This window comes from Phoca vitulina, unplaced genomic scaffold, assembly GCF_004348235.1.
Source record: "Phoca vitulina isolate PV1807 unplaced genomic scaffold, GSC_HSeal_1.0 scaffold65, whole genome shotgun sequence".
Classification (NCBI taxonomy): domain Eukaryota; kingdom Metazoa; phylum Chordata; class Mammalia; order Carnivora; family Phocidae; genus Phoca; species Phoca vitulina.
The window spans coordinates 9,966,190-9,987,012 of record NW_022589768.1 but is presented as its reverse complement, the minus strand read 5'-3'; the positions used below and the strand labels follow the sequence as shown (position 1 = coordinate 9,987,012).

Genomic DNA, 20,823 nt, shown 5'->3' with positions numbered 1-20,823 from the left:
AGAAGGTGATATTTTGTCCTTCTCTGGGATAATCACCATGCCTTTGGGATAGAAAATATTTGCATAAAATGCTAAAAGGCAGTTTTATTATTTTTAAATCCTTCTTAATGGATAATTGCCAAGTGACTTTTATTACACATTATTTATAGAATTACCTAGTGCCATTAAAATGTTTATTGTTGGGAAAATGTTAACTTTTTTCCTATATGCTATTACTTTTAAGAAAAATATCTTTGGCATGGTGACGTTCATGGAATGTCTAGCTGACATAATAATAGCTGATGGACATCAGTTTTAAGATGTTCACCTAGACCAGTGGTTTTCAAACTTGGTGCATCAGAATTACGTGGAGGAGTTGTTCCAAAACAGCTGGTTGGGCCCCACCACCTGATTTATTAGGTCTAGGGTAGGGCCCAAGAATTTGCATTTCTAACAAGTTCCCAGGTGATTCTAATGCTACTGGTCCTGGGACCACACACTGAGTGAGAACCACTGATCCAGAGCATGAGCTCAACTTCCAAATGATCTGGGGTGAGACGCAAGTTCTCACTGCCACCAAACTCCAGGAACAGAAGAGACTTTGTCCTCCTCCCTCCTGTTTGCCAGGGGGCCATAAGCCTCCATTTCTCCAGAACAATCTGGGTTTATGCCTTTTGCAGTAATTTATACGTGCTAGCTATTTTGTCACACCCCCTCATCTTCAAAAGTGCCCCGGTTTAGATGACAGGTGCTATATACACCCTAATCTTTGTTCATATTTGCTTGATCTTAATCCATGGGAATCCCACATGCCAAAATGGAGGATGCCGTCCTACAAAGAGAATTTGCTTTTGCTTTCTCTGAGAGCCAAGGATGCTATAGATCTGGGATCCCTTTAGCTGGGGTTGCAGCTTGCTGGAGAAGTCTTAGTTCCTGTCCCACAACGCTGACCCTGGCCCTAGACTTACTTTCCTTATTGCAGTGTTGATAGTGGTGTTTTCCCTCAGGGGACCCTGCCTTCCCCTTGGGGTACCACCCTTCATACATCCTCTGCCCCTGGCTTCCAGCTCTGATTTCAGCTCAAGGGTGAGGCTCTTGTTGCTATTATGGCTGGTGTTATTTGGACATTGGAGAGAGTATCCTGGGAAGTTTCCTTTACTTCTTTTTGTTTTTTACATTTTATTGTGAAAATTTTTAAATACCTTCCAACCTAAAGAGAGTGATATGATGAACTCCTATATACCCACCAACCAACTTCAACAATTACCAACTCATTCCAATCTTGTTTCATCTACACCCCACACAGTTTTGCCTTTTACACACACCAGATTATTTTAAATTAAGCCCCAAATATCACATGATTTCATCCATAAATATATCAGTAGTATCTCTTTAAAAATAGGACTCCTTTAAAAAAATAGGACTCCTTTTAAAAATAATCAGTATAGCATTATAACACCTAAAACAGTAATACCTTTGTAATATCATCTCATAATATTTCTGGAGCATTTGTTCAAATAATGATTCAGATAAGCCCCATACCTTTATAATTGGTTGATATCACTTGTCTTTAGTAACTTATACATTCCCCCTCACTATCTCTTATCTTATCTGTTGATGAGACCAGATAGTTTGTCCTATAAAATTTCCTATAGAGTGTGTTCGGCTGTTTGCATTCCTATGGTGTCATTTGACATGTTCTTCTGTCCCCTGTGTCTCCCATAGTTCATAGGTAAGTCTAGAGCCAGGCTGCCAATGTAGCAGTGTTTAGTCACACATAGCTATTTAAATTTAAAATAATTAAAATTCAATAAATTTTAATAATTCAGTACCTCAGTCACACTAGTCTTATTTCAAGTTCTCAATACCCTCATATGGCTAGTAGCTACTATGTTGGACTGCGCAGACAGAATTTTTCTATCATCACAGAAACTTCTATTGGACAGCTATTCTTATTTATATTCAGGTTAGCTTTGAGAGGAGTGGGAGTGTGTCGAGGGTACTTCAAGGGCAGTGTTGTGGTACTTCTATCAAGGGCACATAAAATCTTGCTGTCTTTCTTCCCATGATGCTCATAGACACCAGTGATCATTGCTTAGACCCCGCAACTCAGGATTCCAAAATCCTAATTATAAAGTTATTTCTTCAATTATTAGCTGGAATGCTTATATAAAGAGAAACTTCCCCCATATCTCCTCTTTGCTTGTCCTGAGATACAGTTTGTAAAGGAAAAGCAAAGTAGACATCTGATTCTTTCCCCTTATCTACCAGTTTTCAAAATAATAAGCTGGTACCCTAGCATCCTCCAAAGTGACCAACGAGATGTTTTATTCTGAGCACCATTATGAACTTATGGTACTCAGAATAAAGCCTATTTGATGTGTTTAGGTCAACTGATGTTCTTAACTACAATTAATAACATTGGGTACATATTTTTTGTATTTCCATTGCTGTACTTCTGTAATTAAATCTTAGAAGTAAGATTTCTGAATCTCAAGGTAAATGCACATGTAATGTGTTCACCATCTCATGCCTGGCATATAGCTACTCACTAGTTATTTGCTGCCTCTTTATCTATAGTAAACCTAATAATAAGTTAGAAAACAACTCATAGCTTTAAGTAAATGCTGTGATGCCACTCTCGTCTTCAGTTGCTGGATTCTGATATGAGCATGGCTTAACCACTCATTAGTTGGGGTGCCTAATAATTAGAGTCTAGAGGGGTGTCCCAATAGCATATTCAAGTTTTTAATAAAACCATTTTAAAAATGTATAGAACCAGGACACATCAGTGGCTCAATCAGTTAAGCACCTGCCTTCCACTCAGGTCATGATCCCAGAGTCCTGGGATCAAGTTCCACATCAGGCTCCTTGCTCAGCAGGGCGGCTGCTTCTCCCTCTGCCCCTCCCCCTGCTTGTGCTCTCTCTCTTTCTCTCTCTGTGTCAAATAAATAAATAAATAAAATCTTTTAAAAAAAAATGTATAGAACCAGGAAAAAAAATAAATGGTGTGTGGAGGTTATCCGACCCACCCCTCTCATCTTATAGCTGGAGAACGGAGGCTTGCCAGTGGCCTGATTTTCCCCAAGTCATCCCAACAGCTGGTTTATGAGTTGGGACTTCCATTCCCCACAGATCAGACACAGGCACTTTTGATTTGCCTGCAGACTGTCTTCTGCACAGGATCTAATTTTTCATTTAGGACCAGATATTTCTTTCTTAATCTGCCATAACACTAGTCAGGTGAAGTAGCCTGTGTCCAGGAGGGCAGGAACGAGCAGCCCCCTCAGATGCATCTTGCTTCTCTAGCCAAAGCTGCCTCCCTGTGTTTCATCACCGTCAGCTCTGGATCCCCGGGAGCCAGCCTCCAGATGCCTGTCAGCACAGCAGGAGAGCCAGCCAACCCTGGCTATCACCGCCCCCTCCTTCCCTGGGGAAGGAGGCAGCCATTGCTGCTCCTGGAGAGACAGACATGATGACTAGAAAATCAGCCTGTCTAATGGAGCCTGAGCTCTTGCTCAAGGGTATGGAAGCCTGGGTGGGTCCTGCCTGGCTGTCAGGTTGGGGCTCAGCAAATCAGGCCAATGATGAAATGAAAGACGTAAGGGGCTTGGGGATGCTGCCTCCACGATCTCTTATTCTACTGCATGGTTCTCTGCCTGGGGCAAAACACTCAAGGGGACTGGGCCCTCTCATAGCTGTTCCACTGGCTGGAAACAGCACATATAGATTAAGGTTCTCTCCCCCAAAGACATCCCAAAGGGCCCTAGAGAGGAACGCCCCCAGAAACTGATTCCTTATGTTCTGGAGTTGTCAGCTGCATTCACCCTGCATTGAACCTCCCAGCACCCTGCTCAGGTAGGGCCATTCTCTTCCTCCGGATCTGACGTTTGTACCCAAGCCACACCATCCGCCTATGACTGCCCGAATGCCATCCTGCTATATTATTCCCCAAGAGCACAGGTCACTCTTTGCCATATCAGAGACCAGTGATTTAATCTGGGATTCTCAGAGCCTCATAGTTTGTGGATTGTAGTGATATTTACAAAGTTTTCAAAACAGGATAGTGTATATTTCTCTTCCTGTCTGTGCCCCCCAAAAATTGAGTGTGCGTGTTGGGAAAGGGGAGTTGAAACACATAAAATACTGGCAGTGGGAGGAAGCTACAATTATGGGGGTTCTATCACCCTCCTGCAAGGTAGAGGCTCAGAGCACTTCCTCTCTCATAATGGTCAGAGAAAGGGGTTCTAGGAGCAAGCAGACCTAGGTCATAACCCAGCCTTCATGAATGCTGGCCATGTGAGCTTTAACAAACTAATCCCTCTGAACCCATTTTTCATCTCTAAAACTGGGACACCCACTTCACAGAGATAAGCAGCTACGAGACCCCCAGACATATAGTAGGAGCTCAGCTAAGGCTGGTTTCTTCTACCATCACCTTCTCCTTGGCCTTCAGGAAGAGGCAGTGTGGCCTAGTGGTTTCAATTTTCCTATCTGACAGACACAGTCTTAAACTCTCTGTCACTTGTCACTTCAGCTATGGGTGACTTTCCCTCTCTGAGCTTGAGCTTTCTCATCCATGAAAAAAAAAAACTGCCTTGCAGGGTTGCTGTGAGAGTTAGTGATAAAGTGCCTTGAGGCACTTGCTCAACAGAAGCTAGCTCTTCCTGGTTTTCATGGCTCTCCCGCATCCCCACCACGTGGGCTCTGACCCAGGAGCACCTCACTCCAGCACAGGAGGATCTAACGTGGAGTGAGAAGATAGACGTTGACCATGCTCTATGCCAGGAATTCTCAAAGGGGGTGACCTCAGCCCCAAGGGTGTGAAAATCACTTCTTGGAGGGAGCAAAACTTGGTTCTGCGAGGGGAGGGGGACCTTAGGTATCACAATTGTTGGTGGCTCCTCAAAGGGCCACAATACATAAACAGATACATGGTGCATCTGTGTTATTAAAATTTCATGGTGGGGAGGGAAGGGTTGGCAATTGGGAGGGATGTCTAAAAAGCTTCCTGGGGGCTAATAATGAAAAAAAAAAAAAAGTTGAGAAATACCACTATAAGGAGACCAGAGACATCTGGGGAGAAGAAGAAAGGGCTGAAGGAAAGAGCAACACCCCATCTGGGTCAGCAAGAGTGTCGGGTGTGGGAGAGGGGCTGAAAGCAGGTGGAGTTCAATCCCACCTGCCAGAAACCTACACATGATCTTGGTGTGGATGGTTTTTGTTGCCGCCGCTTTTTTTTTTATTGGGTCTGTGTTCTTTTTTAATATTGAGTGATTGATTGATTGAAGAGAGAAAGAGAGCACGTGCAGGCAAGCAAGGAGAGGGGCAAATGGAGAGGGAGAAAGAAAGAATCTGAAACATACTCCATGCTGAGCACAGAGCCCTACCCCGGGCTCAATCTCACGACCCTGAGATCATGACCTGAACTGAAACCAAAAATCAGATGCTTAATCAACTGAGCCACCCAGGTGCCCTGAGTCTCTGTATTTTTTAAATTACAAAGAAGAAAATGCTAATATATATTGAACACTTATGTGCTAGGAATTGTGCCTGGTGTATGAACTGTATTACTCCCATGTGATCATGAGAAGTAGGCTTCAGTTTAACAGATGAGAAAACTGAGCTTCCTTGAAGTTAAGCATACGGTTCATTCCAAGCCTGTGTTCGTTCCAGAGTGGCCATCTTGCCAAATGGCTCCAGACAGTTGCCTGATGGTGCCTGGTGTTCTGGAGCCATATGAAAGAGCATCCCCTTTTCACTCTGGTAAGTGTCCTGGTTTGGATAATAAGTAATCAGCCTACATCACAGCTACACTGTTGGACTGTCCATCCCTCCAGGTATTTCCATAAGGAGGGCTGGGATCAGAGCAACCCTGAATAGCCTCGTGCAGCAACACCCTCCTCAGAGGATGCAAAGAAGTTCCTGGAGGAGAGGAGGCTGAGCGGTAGTAAGAAAAGTGGAGAGTTATGAGAGGACTCCCATATTCCGAAATCACAGCCCGCCTCCCTTTTGGAAAGATCCTGCACAAAGCTCCTTTGGGAGCTCAGAGGAAAGCAAAACCACATTTTGTGGCCACCACAAAAGCAGGCTGCAGCTGTGCGAACATCTGGTGGATGGCATACCTGGGAGTCACATCTACGTGCACCCAAAGAAGCTCCAGCCAGGGTCTGGTCACCGCAGCACCAGTCCTGCCCAGGGACACCACAGTCTGGGACTGGAAACAGGGAGGGTTTGGAGTTGTAGGCTCCTGGACAGTGGACACAAGCCCTACCTCCTGCCTACCCACCTGGGGTGTCATCTGCAGACCCTCGCCCAGCTCCCCTAACTGACATCTGCAGGTTCGAGCGGGAAGTTGAGGCTGCTAGAGACGTTCTATTTGTGCCTGCATCTGAATAATTTAACACTCACCCCAAAATAGACTATCATTAGAATTTGTCAATTCCTGTGCATTTGAGCAGTCTCCAAAAAAGAAAAAGAGAGAGAGAGAGAGAGAGAGGGAAGGAAAAGTTCCCACACACATTGCCTGAGAGCCGTGCAATGGGAGGGCGGTGGTTCTCAATGGGTCAGTGGGGTTGGTTTCTCCTCTACAGTCAGAGCCCTGTGTTCACGGGCGCATCTGGCCCAACAACAAATGCTGCTCCTTCACGTCCAGGTAGCTCTAAAACCAAGTCTGCACCGCGGGCGCAGGACGTCAGAGAAAATGCCGGCTTCTTACGTGGTCTCAGATGCCCGTTTCCACCTTCACCACGTACTCTGTATATGACCGTACTCAAGTCCCTTAATTTTTCCAGCCCTCAGTTTCTCCAACTGCAAAATGTGAATAAAAGCATAGCCTTCCTCACGGAGTTTGGGGTTTTTTTTTAAGATTTATTTATTTGAGAGAGAGAGAGTGTGTGTGTGTGTGTGTGTGCAGGAGAAGGGGCAGAGAGAGAGAGACTCTCAAGCAGACTCCATGCTGAGGGTGGAGGCTGATGCAGGGCTCGATCCCACAACCCTGAGATCATGACCTGAGCCAAAACCAAGAGTCAACGCTCAACCAACCTAGCCACCCAGGCACCCCCCTCACGGGGGTTTTATAGTGTTAACTGAGCCAATAGGGGTTATGGGAGAGGTCTCCCACGCTGTGGCACATAACAGATCCCAGTGGTCTTTAGTGTCCCGGTCCTCATTATGCACTGACCGTATGTGAAATGCTGCTAGTTCCGGGAGGCACCACAGACAGGCAGAGTTTCCAGCAGAAACCCATTCTCTTTTTCCCATTGTTTATGCTGCCAAACAGTGTAAAAGAAAACCAACAACAGCAAAACAAAAAACAAACAAAATACACGTATATATATCCACACACACATACATGTACTCATCTGCTCAACCTCTAAGGCAGATGCTCAAATCACCTGAGCTCCTGTCCTGCTTGTCAGTGGTGGAGAGCCCCTAGTAAGTGCCTCGTCTTATTCCCTTGGGGGCTGTTCCAAACCTTCCTCAAGAATTCCACCCCACTCCCTAAACCTAAACCACCATTCTTACTTCTTGAACACACCCCCAGGTCAGTGAATACTGTCGCCTTCACTCACAGTGCCTCCTGCCTCCATCCATCCCATTCTCCCCCTCGCCATGCCTCCTCCTCAGCACCACTGCCCATTTATAAAGCTCACCTCCACCCTGGGCTCAGCTCAGCTTCCCCCCATTTGTTCCTGGACTTGGCTCCATCCCCCACCTCCTCCCTCTGCATCTCTAAGCTCCGTCTCCTCACACTCTCCCTTTTTCACCCTGTAAAAATGCCCAAATATCACACCATCTGAAAACATTTCTCTCAGCTCCCTTTCCCACCATCCCGATCTGCATCCTGTCCTTCCTTTTGAGACAGGGAAGCTGAAGGGGCTCCATTTTAGGAAGGCTCCGTGTCTGCTGTGTTTCTGCCAGGCTCCATTTCTGAATAAGCCAAAGAAGCTTAAAGTTCCCATCTCCAGGGGGAAGCCAGAAAATTAATCATTCGCAGAGTTTTGTCTGAGGCCCTAAACCCCTGATAATACCCAAGAAGAGCCAGATCCCAAACATGTTCTAGGACATTAACTTCGAATAACCCTCAGCTGACATGGGCATCCACACCAGAACTTTTAGTAACTTACGGAATAACACCTCTTGTTCACCCGACATTTGTGCTTGATTGGACCCTACCCTGGATTCCTGGAGCAAAGCGTACCATAGACCCTTTGCTAACATAAGCCCCTACCCCAAGCAACAATGAGAGTCATTCTTCTCTCCTTTCCAAGTCTCCCAGACACTTTGCTATTCTCGGTCACTCACACTATTCAATAAATTCCATTTGCACTTTCTCCAGCTCACGTTTGATTTCTATCCTGATTCACTGGCCTGTGTCCTGCCCCCCACCCTCCTGTCTTCATTCCTGGTCTTGTTCTCACCCATGCTCCGGAAGCACGTCCTCCGGGCTCACCTGGATGCCCTGATGACCATGCAGGCACCTCCTCCAGGGCCCCCTCCTCCTGTGCCCCCTTCCTGGTCAGCCCTCTCTTGCATTGGGATCCATGCACCCTGCTCTCCTGGCTCTCCTTCCTCCCTGAATGCTTCTCTCTCCCACTCTCTGTTCCTCATCCTCCACCTCCAGCTTAAATGGAAATGTTTCCTATGGTTCTATGCACCACACATCTCTCTTCTGCCTCTACCTGTCTCCCTGGAAGATTGCTGCCACTTCTACCCTGTCACCACATAACGCGACCTTGGCCTCACCCCTGAATTTGCAATTAGCTCATGCACCTGCCCACGCAGATGTCCCCCAGCACCTGAAGTGGCAATCCAACACTCTTCCACCCTCCCTCCAAGATGCCCAGACCTGGGAACCTCAGCCCCACTTCCCACACCCGCCAAGTGCCAGCCATCTAATCTCAACGTCGTGAGTCATCTTCAGCATCTCCTTTCCCTTCCCTACCACTGTCCTGGTGTAGGCAGGGGCATCCCCAACCTGCACACAAGACAATTGCCCACATGGCCCCAGGACGGCAGCCCCCATCTTCCCCGAGCCATCGGCTCCCCACTATGGAGAGTCATCTCCTATTAACATGCACTCCTCCCTTGCTGAGCCATGCCAAGTACCGGTCACTGAGCAACGTGCTCTAACAGTTTGGCACACTGAACTCTCTCAAGCCCCCTCCGTGGGTACTATTCCTGCCTCCATTTGGCAGAAGATGTAGCAGAGGCTGAGGAAAATCATATTGGTGGGCACACAGTTAGTAAGCAGCAGGGCTCAGAGTCTAACCAGGGAAGAGACCAAAATCCACAGTCATACTGCCTCCAACCACAGACCAGATTGGACTAGGAAAAAAAAAAATGCCCTCCAAAGAAGGCAGGGCTCCCTACTGCCTAGCAAATTCCTGGCACAGTCCTTAAGGCCCTCCTGGGCAGCTGTCACCTGCACAAGGCTCATCGTGCTAGATGCACCCATGTTACTTTCCACTTGGGTTCCAGCCACCTTTGCAGACACATCTGTGCACCCAGACCTCGTTCCAGCTCTGGGCTTTTCCCAAACATATGACACCTTTGCTGGCTTTGCCTTCTTGCTTGGCTCAGCCACAATGCCCTAGTGCCTCCCCAGATTCAACCCCGGGCCATTGACTTCTCCTTCTTTAGCATACCCAGCACTTTGCTTATCCCTTTGCTGCAGCCTTCATTTTATTCTACTTGATGTGATGGTCAGTTGCATATTCATTTTGCCAATGAGACTCTAATTACTTTGAGGGCAGCTCCCCCCAACAGACTCATTTCTGTACGTGTTCTGTATCTAACTCAGGACATGTTTGATATTTGTGACGTGGCCCACTGCCGCTGTGATGATTTTACCCCTGCCTACAGCCTGCATATGACAACATAGGGATCTCATATTCAACCAGGTGGTGGGGGGTTGGGGACTTCCAGACCCTGAGTCGCTATCTGGTCCACTCACTTGTTCTGATACATGCAGAAAAATCATTGCTTACAAGCTGCAAAGTTCATTTTCAAGGAAAGAGTAGAACAGCTTTTGCATTCTGACACCTCCTCCCGCTCTCCCATCCCACTTCCTCGGAGAACAGCCTCTGAGGCTGGCTGGCCGTGGGCGGGGTGAACACGGCTCCCGGGAGGGACTGACAACTTCTGTGAGACACCACGCAGGACACGGGATGTGTCCCCGGAGGGTGGAGCTGCAGTTCCCGCACTATCTCAAGTTTGGTTTGAGCCCTTGGGATGAACCTGAGAAAGAGAAGAGTGCTCATGGGTGTACTCCTTTCCCATCCTCCACACAAATGCCTGGGGGATGTTTTTCTGTGCAGAGCCCCAAGTGTCATTATTCACAACCTCTTCCCAAGTCTCTTTAGAGTCCACAAAACACATGCCACGGTGTGTAAAATGTAAAATGTAAAAAGGAAAGAAAAGCTCAAAGAACTACTCCTGAATCTGTTTAGCTTGGCAGAGCTAACACAGAAATCCTGGTGAACCCCTGGGACTATTTCTACACCCCCAATACGCAGCGGTTAAAACTTGAATTCCACCCATAAAGGCATCATGCCAGAGCCCAGCAGAACATACAGCTCCTCCTTCCCCTCCACCCACCCCACCTCCTCACCAGCACCTCAGCTCCCTATGTACCCCAACCCCCTCTGGGCTGTCTCTGGGCCCACTCCGTGTCTGTTACGTCTCTGGAGTATTTTTCTTTCTCATCCAAGAGGCTATTTGTTCCATAGAAAGAGCTTTTCTTTCCCCAAATCAGGACAGGTGTGGACAATCCGCTTTCTAAGCCCCTACTGAGGCTTTCTGCCAGAGGATGCAAGAAAAACTGGCTGGACACTGCTTTGAGTGTGGGTTTGGAGAACAGAATGCCTTCCTGAGCCTCAAACAGGGGGCACGGCATAATGAGCTCATTCTAGAATGGCCACAAAAAGGATCTGTTTCCAGGTGGCCTCTGCCCATTAATTAATTATATCCCAGAATGCTTAAATCCACCTCTCACACTCCCCACCACGCTCATCCACACTTTGCTCTTTTCTCTGAAGGTAAAGCTAAGCACCGAGGGAAAGGAAGGGTAGAGATTGTCTCACGAGCATCTGCCACAAGCCCAGCTCAGAGCTGAACACTTGACGTTCATTCAGTCCTCGAAAGGACCCCCCCCCCAAAGTAGCTACAGTCATTATCCCAACGTATAGAAGGAAAACATGTGGCAAACTCACAGAGGTTAAGCAACTGGCCCAGCATCACACACTAGGGATGGATGGAGCTAGGATTTGGGTCCAAGTCTTGCAATTCCAACACCTGTGCTGTGTGGCGTACAAGAGAGATGACCAAGCTGAACTGTTCAACTGTAAACTCCTTTAGAACAAAAGCCATACCTTGGACGTCTCTGTATTCCCCACAGCACTCACCACAGGAAATGCCCTCTGTGGGTGATAAAAGAATGAATGAATGAATTTATGAATGAATGCATGAATGAATTTATGACTGGATGGATGGATGGATGGATGAATTTGAAATAAGACTTCCATGCTTCCTTTTCGAGGTGAATTGTAACCGATTTGTTGATCTAGTTTTATGAGAAAGCCAAATGCAGAGGGGCACCAGCCACTGAGGAATGTTGGCTTTTGAAGCCGACAGAACAATCTCTGGCACACCGTGGGAAGAGCTACACTTGTATGCCTTATTTCTACATTCCCACCACCTGGCTGGGAAACTGTATTCCTTCTCGTGGTTCTCCACCTATTTGTCTCCACGGAAATAAATCTCAACATCCCTATCTGTTAAATCTGGATTGGAAAGGGATCATGGTGTAATGAAAAGGATAGTGCTGCTCAACAGAATAGGTTCCAGTCCCACAAAACTATGCAGCTTGCATGAACCTCAGTTTCCTCGATGTTCATGTGGGGTACCAACGCCCTCCTCTGTGCCTCACCAGGAAGGGATGACAACTTCAACAATGAGAGCATGCAGGGGAACTAGGGTTACCAGCTGACCATCATCCAAGAGTTTTCCCAAAGGGTATGCATTACCTCAGTAAGGATAATGGTGGTAGGCCAAGTAATGCCCCTCCAAAGCTCTCCATGGCCTAATCCCTGGAACCCGGGCAGATGTTATTCTATGTGGCAAAAGGGACTTGCAGATGAGATTCAGTTAAGGATCTTGAGATGGATCCTGGGTTATCTGAGTGGACCCACTGTGGGATCCCAAGGATCCTCATAACTAACAGAGGAAGGCAGGGGTGTCAGAGTCAGAGAGAAATTTGAAAATGCTAAGCTGCTGGTTTTGAACATGGAAGAAGGGGCCGTAAGCCCAGGAATGTGCTTGGCCCCAAGAAACTGGAAAAGGCAAGGGGACAGACTCTCCCCTAGAGCCTCTGAAAGAATGCAGCCCCACCGACCCCTTCGTGTTAGCCCAGTGAGCCCCATTTCAACCTCCGATCTCCAGAACCCTAAGACCATAAATGTGTGTCGTTTTAAGTCACTGAGTGTGTGGTCATTTGCTACATCAGCCATGGAAAACAAATGATCCCAGCCCGAGATCCGGCTCCCACTCTAAATCAGGTTGCGTCGACCCTACAACATGAGTCCCTTTGAATTACCCAAGCATTCCAGACTGAGATATCAACCAGAATGCCACAGTATTTATCTGCAAGGAGAGATCTACCTGTTAGCCAGTCTCCTCAGCTTGGCATGACTAGAATCCCCCCTCCCATTAGGCGAACCAGCACAGGAAGGCTATCTGGAAGGACGCTGAAGAACACAGAATCAGAGCGAGCAAGGCAGATGAGTCACCATGCTCCCAGCTCCAGCTCAGAGCCCGTTGCACTCGTGCCCACAACAGAAGCAGCCTTGCCATGGGAACCCTCCCACCGGAGTCTCTCGGCTACAGTGCCCTCTATCTTGGGCAGTATTTGGAAGGCACCTGTCAACACCACCTTCTGAGAAGCTCCTCTTTCTCTGCATACTTGGCTTACCAACACCTCTTCAAAGTGTATGTTTTCTTTAGTACTATGACAATTAAATCGGTAATACATTTAAAGCACTTAGAATACCGGAAGCACTCAACAAGTATCTGTTATTATCATTATTACTATATACAATCCAGCTGTGTCAAGTACAGTGGCGCTGGGGGCCCTTTTCTCAAGGGGACTCATTTTCCCACTCTGTTCTTCATGCCCGGGTGCTAAATTTCCAAGTTCTCGAGGGGAGCCTCATCCCTCGTACCGACGGCACAGTGGTGATTATACAAGGCCAGCCAGGATCACTGTCGGGTGAGCCGCAGGACCCTTTTCAATAAATGAGGAAAAGGAGGGGAAGCTGTGAGTCCAATGCCTGGCATAGAGAAGGAACTCAGGTGTTTACATCCGTACTCATTCACTCTCTGCGAGGGGCTCAACTGTCCCCTCCGAATGCATATGCTGAAGTCCCAACCCCCAGCACCTCAGAATGTGACTCTGTGTCAAGATAGGGCCTTAGGGACGCCTGGGTGGCTCAAAGTCAGGTAAGCATCTGCCTTTGGCTCAGGTCACGATCTCAGGGTCGTGGGACCGAACCCCCACATGGGGCTCCCTGCTCAGCGGGGAGCCTGCTCCTCCTTCTCCCTCTGCAGCTCCCGCAGCTCCCCCTGCTCATGCTCTCTCTCTCTCAAATAAATAAATAAAATCTTAAAAAAAAAAAAAAGATAAGGGTGCCTGGGTGGCTCAGTTGGTTAAGCGACTGCCTTCGGCTCAGGTCATGATCCTGGAGTCCCGGGATCGAGTCCCACATCGGGCTCCCTGCTCAGCAGGAAGTCTGCTTCTCCCTCTGACCCTCCCCCTCTCATGCTCTCTCTCTGTCTCATTCTTTCTCTCTCAAATAAATAAATAAAATCTTTAAAAAAAAAAAAAAAGATAAAGCCTTTAAAGAGGTGTAGAGTTACCATGAGGCCCCGAGGGTGGCCTCTGACCCAGTCTGACTGGTGTTCTCATAAGAAGAGATGAGGACACACACAGAGCCCCCAGCCATGTGCCCCCGCAGAGGGACACCCGTGTGAAGAGGCATCATCAGGGCAGCATCTACAAGCCAAGGAGAGAAGTTTCAGAGGACACCAACCTGCTGGTACCTTGGGGTCAGGCCTCCAGCCTCCAGATCCATGTGAGAAAGTGAATGTCCGCTGCTCAAGGCGCCGAGTCGGTGGTCCTTGGTCAGGGCAGCCCCGAGCCCACCGACCCACTCCCCTCTCGAGAACCAATACTTCCACATCTCTGGACAGCAGAAAGTTGGGGGGTGACTTCACAGAAGCCCCTGATCTCTCTGTGGGCCTGAAAAGCTGTTTTGTACAAAAAGAGCACATGTGCTCCCACCCGCACCCAGCTGCCGGGCTTGGCACCCACGAGACGGTTCTCAGTCCCTGAGGAGGGAGGTGCCGTTAGCTTCCCAGCCCCCCGCCCCCCCAGAGTCCTGCTTAGAGAGTCATGCCTCGTAGCCTGCAGAGAGTACGCCACGGGCACTGCGGATACGAGAAGCTGTAAAATCGCACATGACAGATTCGTGACATCCCTGAGGGAATAAATAGGGAGAACAGATGGAGAGATGAGGCAGGGAGATTTCATTTAAATCTTAATAACATTTTGATAATCTAATGAATGTGGTGAGAAAAGAAAAGCAAACCAGCGCCAGAGAAATAAAACAGTTTGCCCACCTTGGCATTACCCCAAGATGATCTGCCCAGAAGGAGGGGCACAAGGTTCCATGGACGAATCGCTTCCTAAAGGATATTAAGCATCTTCTCTGAAACTGCCAGAGCTAAACGTCTCTCAATATAGAGAGACATTCAGAGCAACACAAGGCACCTCCTCTTTCCCTATGCACTTCTTCAGGGCACGTCTCGCGGCCACAGTCCTCCGCGCAGTCCCAGGTGATTTCCAGGTAAAGGGGAAGGGGGAACTTATAGACATGCAGGGGACACAGACCAAGTGTGCTCAGAGCTCAGGTTTGTCCCCCCTGCTGATAGCTTATCCATACATCCAGCTTGTTCCCAAATCACCTCTCCCTGCTCGTCTCTGGAGACCTTCATGAAGATAGGCCCAGTAGAGAGAAAAGAGCACTGTACAAAGAGTCCAAAGGCCTGGATCACAACTCTACCATGCACCAACCATGGGACGTGGGGTATGTAACTTAGCTTCCCTGAAAAGTGGAAAGAAGACTTCCTACCTTGCAGGAATCTATTGCACAGAGTAAATGAGGTCTACTCTTCAGACGATAGTAGGCAAATAGCTGGCATTCAACAAATGCAAATCCCTTCCACCACCATTTCTGTCCCACAAATAACACAGCAGACACAGGGGCCCATGAGTGTTCCCTGCATGGATCTTGACTTTTGAGGTGATTCCTCGAGAAGCAAATGCAGGCTCTATGGTTTTATGGCCCACCCACACTGTCTCGTCCTCGAGCTCTTATTTAAATAGATGCCTTGGAAAGTGTAGGACTGAAAACAGATGAAAGGTTGGGGAAGACAAGCCCCAGATGTAAAATATCTTAACCGGGACATCAAGTTTTGTTAAATCACGGAAAGAGGAAACAAGTAGCTAGAAGCAGCAGAAAGGCTGGAGAAGGAGCCAGAACTGGGGAGTGCCTGCTCTGCAGCAAGCATACTGGCAGAGAACAAGCAGGGGACTGGTGTCCAAATGGCTCATGATGCGTAAGGATGGGGCAGAGTCAGCCCAGCAGGAGAAAGCTTAGTGATTAAAGATGATTCAGACAGAAAAAAACAGCCCCAGGCATACCAGCTTTCCTGACTGAGTCCCCAGAGAGAATGTCTGGGGACCCCATTTGTGAGCATCACCACCTAAGTCTTGATAGAGGAGAGGGAGGGCACCAATGATAAACACCCACTCTGAACCAGGCTCTATGCACATCTTACCTGCATCCACAGTATCCCTGGCCTAATGGGACATATGTCAATGAGATAACAGGTTCATAGGGCTTGACGTAGTGGAAGTTTACCAAACGGGGACTGTTTAGCACATATTGGGAATACAGTCTTTGTAGTAAGATTCCCGGAGTCAATGGGCAAGATTGTATTAAAAATATTATTGATATTAGGGCACCTGGGTGGTGCAGTCAGTTAAGTGTCTGACTCCTGGTTTCGGCTCGGGTCATGATCTTAAGGTGGTGAGATGGAGCCCCACATCAGGCTCTGCATTCAGCATGGAGTTTGCTTGAGATTCTCTCTCCTTCCCCCTCTTCTCCTCCTGCTTATTCTCTCTCTCTCTCTCTCTCTCTAAAATAAATAAATCTTTTTAAAAATATATTATTGATAAAAATACACACTTTCTTGAGGTGGGTGTGGAAGGCAAGGGAGTGGCAAAGAGGAACTAATGCCCTGATTAGGATGAGGACCCACCTGGTTTAAGAGAGTGGATGTTCTGATCTCATTTGCTGCTATTTCTACACCAACTCCTATCTCTTCCCTTCCAGCTAAGGAGTGCCCTGTTTGGTTTGCCTGGCTATGGAGTCTATCTTCAGAAGGAAAAAAATATATATAAAAAGGTACAAATTATGAGATAATATAATAGGCATGAAAGACAAAGAAACAAAACTCTAACCAATAATTATGGGTGACGCCAGCGGTAAAATAAAAATGGTAGAAACCAAAACAATAATTGAAGACGTACTTTATCACGGGTAACAACCTTTGGCTGCACATCGGGGTCACTTTACTTTAAAAAGTCAATTTCCCAGCCCCATTCCTATAGTTTTGGGCTTTCCTAACTGTCTCAGGACGGTTAGGACAGTCAGGAAATTGATTTTTTTTTTTTTTTTAAAAAACTCCTCAGCTGATTCTGATGTACAGTCAGGATTGAAAACCATAGCACTAGATGAAAACTTGCCTAAGGTGACAAAACAAAAATTAGTTTGTTCATAGACTAGTTCTCTGCCACTTCAATTTGCAGAAATCTTAAGGAAAGGATTCTATTGTAGAGGTTAACAGCTCAGGTTTCAGGATCAGAAAGCTCTGAGCGAGTGCCATGGCTCTACTGTTTGCCATCTGAATCATCTTGGGTAAGTTGGGAGGATTAAATGAGTTACTGAATTTAAAGAACCCAAAACCTCACACATACTAGATTCTCAAAAGGGTTAGTTTCTATTACTTTATTATCATGGTTTTAAAATGAAAAGCTTTATAAGGAGACTGAAAATAAACATAGAGTAAATAATCTTACCATGTCTGGACCGTCAATTCTCACCAAATTAGTTTGTAATGTAACTACATAAATATAAATGTAATTTGTAATGAAATTAAATTGGATTTTTATCCAAATTCCAACAGGATTATTTTTTAACTTGGCAACATGATTCAGCAATTCATCTGGAAGAATAAATGGGTGAAAATAGCCAAGAAACATTTTAAAAGAATGAAGAGTGACTTGTACTGCTAGGTATTAAAACATAACATAAAGCTAAAATAATTACATTAGTTTGGGCACCAGAAGCAGAGAGATCAAATGGAACAAAATATAAGGTGGCGTTTCAATTCACCGGGGAAAGGAGGAGTATTCACTAAGTATGTATGAAAGAACTGATTAACAACGGGTAAGTGGACTAAAATAAAGATAGATCCCTACCTCACACCATAAGTCATAATAAAGTCCAAACAATTGATACTATATCACATAGAAAATCAAAATAATAAAAATAGTTAAAATTTACAGATGAATACTTTCCTGATTTCAGGGTAAAAAAGGACTTCCTAAGCATAAAATGAAAGAGATCTTAACTGAAAATACTGGTAATATGAGCATATAAAACTAGATTTCTACATGGCAAGAAGACGACATAAATACAAAGTTAAAGGTAAATAGACTGGGAAAACATTTACAGTAATTGTCACTGATTTAATATACACAGAGCTCTTACTGACAAATACAGAAAACACCAACACTCAATCTGAACTGGCATAGGGCATGGAAAGACAGTGCTTAGAAGAGGAAATACAATTAGTCAGTTAGTAAAAGTGCTGAATCACATTAGCAATCAAATAAATGAAAAGTAAAATAAGGTATTTTCTCAATTAGCAAATTGACAATGTTTGATTTTTTCTCTTAAAGATAATACTTCAAGCAAGGATGCATGGGGGGGTCCCCATACATTGCCCGTTGTAGGGTAAATTAGAACAAACTTTGCGGCTAGCCGACTAGAAGCACAAATAAAGAGCTTTACAGTGTCTAAGTCTTATTATTTTCCAAATCTTATTCAATAGCAAGTACCAGTTCTCTGATCAGAAAAAAAAGAATAGTAAGTATAAGGAAATAATATACTTATTGGACGGCAAAGCTGAATACTCACTAATTTCACCAAAAGATTTGGATAATCTCAAATTTCCTTGCAAATACAGGCTTGAAACAAGTCACACTTCATACATTACATTAGTTTACAAAAACCAGAGTCAGAAATGGGATTTGTCACTTGCTTAATTCAGGCAGGTCATCAAGCAGCCCAAACCTAAGCATGAGAACAAATGAATTGCTAGCCATAGCTTTGTACTTGCACCTCAAATGACAGAGAACCTTCAACACAGATTACCTTTCCTCATCCCCGTTAGCCACTAATCTCTCCCTGAATGCTAAAGGATGATCAAATGAGGAAAAGATTTATCTTTAAAAAGATAGCTCTTACCGTTGGGAAAAGCGTGTTCCCCCAGAAATGCCAACCCTTTGCTCCTTGCAAAGATAGGTTTTCTACCAGGATTTTGTTTATGTATTTTGGACCCTCCCTTATTCTCAAAAGTGGAGCAACTTGGCAGAGCCTCCTGCAGAGAATTCCATCTGCTGCCGGCCAGAGAGAAGCTGGAGATTAGGAGTAAAAGCCAGGAACCCCAAGCGGATCAGCCAGCGTGCCCACACCCCCAGACCCTGCCTCCATGCAGAGAGAGCTCATTAGCCAGTGCATAAAATTTGTAAGACTCCAAACTGAGCTGAAGGAGCTATAAAGAGGAGCCAGAAGAGGAGAAAGGAAGTAAACTAATTTTGTTCATTCAAACTAGAATGGGAGTGAAGCATAAAAGCAGCAGCAATGGTGATGGTGATGATGATGATGATGATGGTAGGGAGATGTCCCTCCCTGGCATTACTCTGGTTTGCACTGGCCCCTCTGATGCCAGTGGCTCGTGTGTGTGCAGTTTTCTTGGGGCAAATTGTTCAGCCTCACCTCAGTCCCCACCAGCACTGAGAAGCCTCTCAGAGAGGGGCAGCCAGGTCCCACCTCAAAGCCACCTGTTGTCCTTGCATCTGGCCACTTCTTCAGGTAGATTTGCCACTGGTACAGGATTCAGCATCATGATTCAGCTACTACTTGGACAGCCCTGGGGCTTCTGCTCCTCCCCTGAGCTTTATGCTCTCTCCCATGGAGACTTCAGCACCTTCCTGAGCCCTTAATGAATGTACTGGAAAATGTTTTCCTTGGCACTATGCTACCATCCATCTTTCCCTTCTAGAATGGGCTACTCCATGAAACCTCCTGCTTGCCAAAATTTCCAGACTAGAACTAGGCACCAGCTGACACATCAAGCCCTCAAAGAAAGTCTTCTGCACAGCCTGCTCCAGTCTGTTAACAGTCCCGGGGGTTGGAATGTGGCTGGCTTGTAAGTCAGCACACACTCAGCCAGGTTGCAGAGTACCTGTCTACCCTCCTGGCAAAATATTATCTCCACAAGGGAGTTTTTCAAACTCCCTTCACTTGATTTTGTGGAGTGAAAAGTCTTTCACTTTTTTTTTTTTTAAGGCTTATTTATCTTAGGGAGAGAAAAAGAGTGCATGAGTGGGAGGGGCAGAGGGAAAGGGAGAGGGAGAGAACCCCAAACAGACTCCCACTGAGCACAGAGCCTGATGCAGTGCTCAATCCCATGACCCTGAGATCACGACCTGAGCCGAACCCAAGAGTCAGACACTTAACCTACTTCGTCACCCAGGAACCCTTAAAAGTCTTTCACTTTCAAGCAAGAACTTCCTATAGGCCAAGATTCCAAAGATTCTACCTTCCTCTTCCATCTCTATACTTACATAGACCCTGGGCTTAGGGTTGAGGGCTCCAAGGCCAGTTTTGATACCTCCCAGAATGTCATGAGGGACCCCGGTTATCTGTGGCCAACTTTATTTTTTTTAAAGATTTACTTATTTATTTATTTAATCTCTACACCCAACGTGGGGCTCAAACTCACAACACCAAGATCAAGAGTCACATGTTCCATCAACGGAGCCAGCCAGGTGCTCCCATGGCTCAGTTTAAAAAACAGAGTGCCTAAGCCTTCTTATTTTCAGACTTGCACTCTGAGTGACCATTCGGGGATGAGAGAAAAGTCCCACTCAACATCCTGTTGCAAAGTTAACTTACTCTGGTACATCAAATCATTATTCCCAATTCTTCTCACCTGTATAATCATAACCCACATTCTTAGCCATGTAACACTGCAGTACCTTCCACTGCAGAAGGAGGAATATATTTCCCACCTCACTGATGTTGGGCTTTTGTCCATGTGATTTGCTTTGGGCAATGAAATGTTAGCAAACATGATGTACTCAGAAGCTTTAAATGTACTTGTACAGTTTGGCATCCCTCATGTTCTTTTATCATTGCCACGAGAAGAAAATGTCCCTAGTAGATGCTAGTAGCATCCTGATAGCTGGATTGAACCTGACCTGCAGCATGAAGGCAAGCCACCCCAGTTGACAAGCCAACTCATGAGTGAGGTAAATAATGTTTGTTGGGTGAATCACTGAGCTACCTGGAGATGTCTGTTATGCAGCATTATCATTATGCAGTAACAGCTGACTAATACACTTGCTCTACACCCAACATTATGCTGAAC

At 46.2% G+C, this 20,823-nt stretch overlaps 1 protein-coding gene across 4 annotated transcripts in view; it reads right to left on the bottom strand.

Annotated features, from left to right (window-relative positions):
* Positions 1-20,823, bottom strand: part of SV2B (synaptic vesicle glycoprotein 2B) — a 180,333-nt gene that overhangs the window by 141,252 nt on the left and 18,258 nt on the right. Inside the window, exon 2 of one of the 4 annotated variants that reach the window (XM_032392089.1) lies at positions 11,355-11,402. The exons of 2 other annotated variants lie outside the window; for them this stretch is intronic. The gene's annotated coding sequence lies outside the window, so the exon portion shown is untranslated. Of the gene's footprint in view, positions 1-11,354; positions 11,403-14,069; positions 14,438-20,823 lie in introns of those variants that run through there. One more of the 4 variants, XM_032392087.1, reaches the window with a different exon arrangement.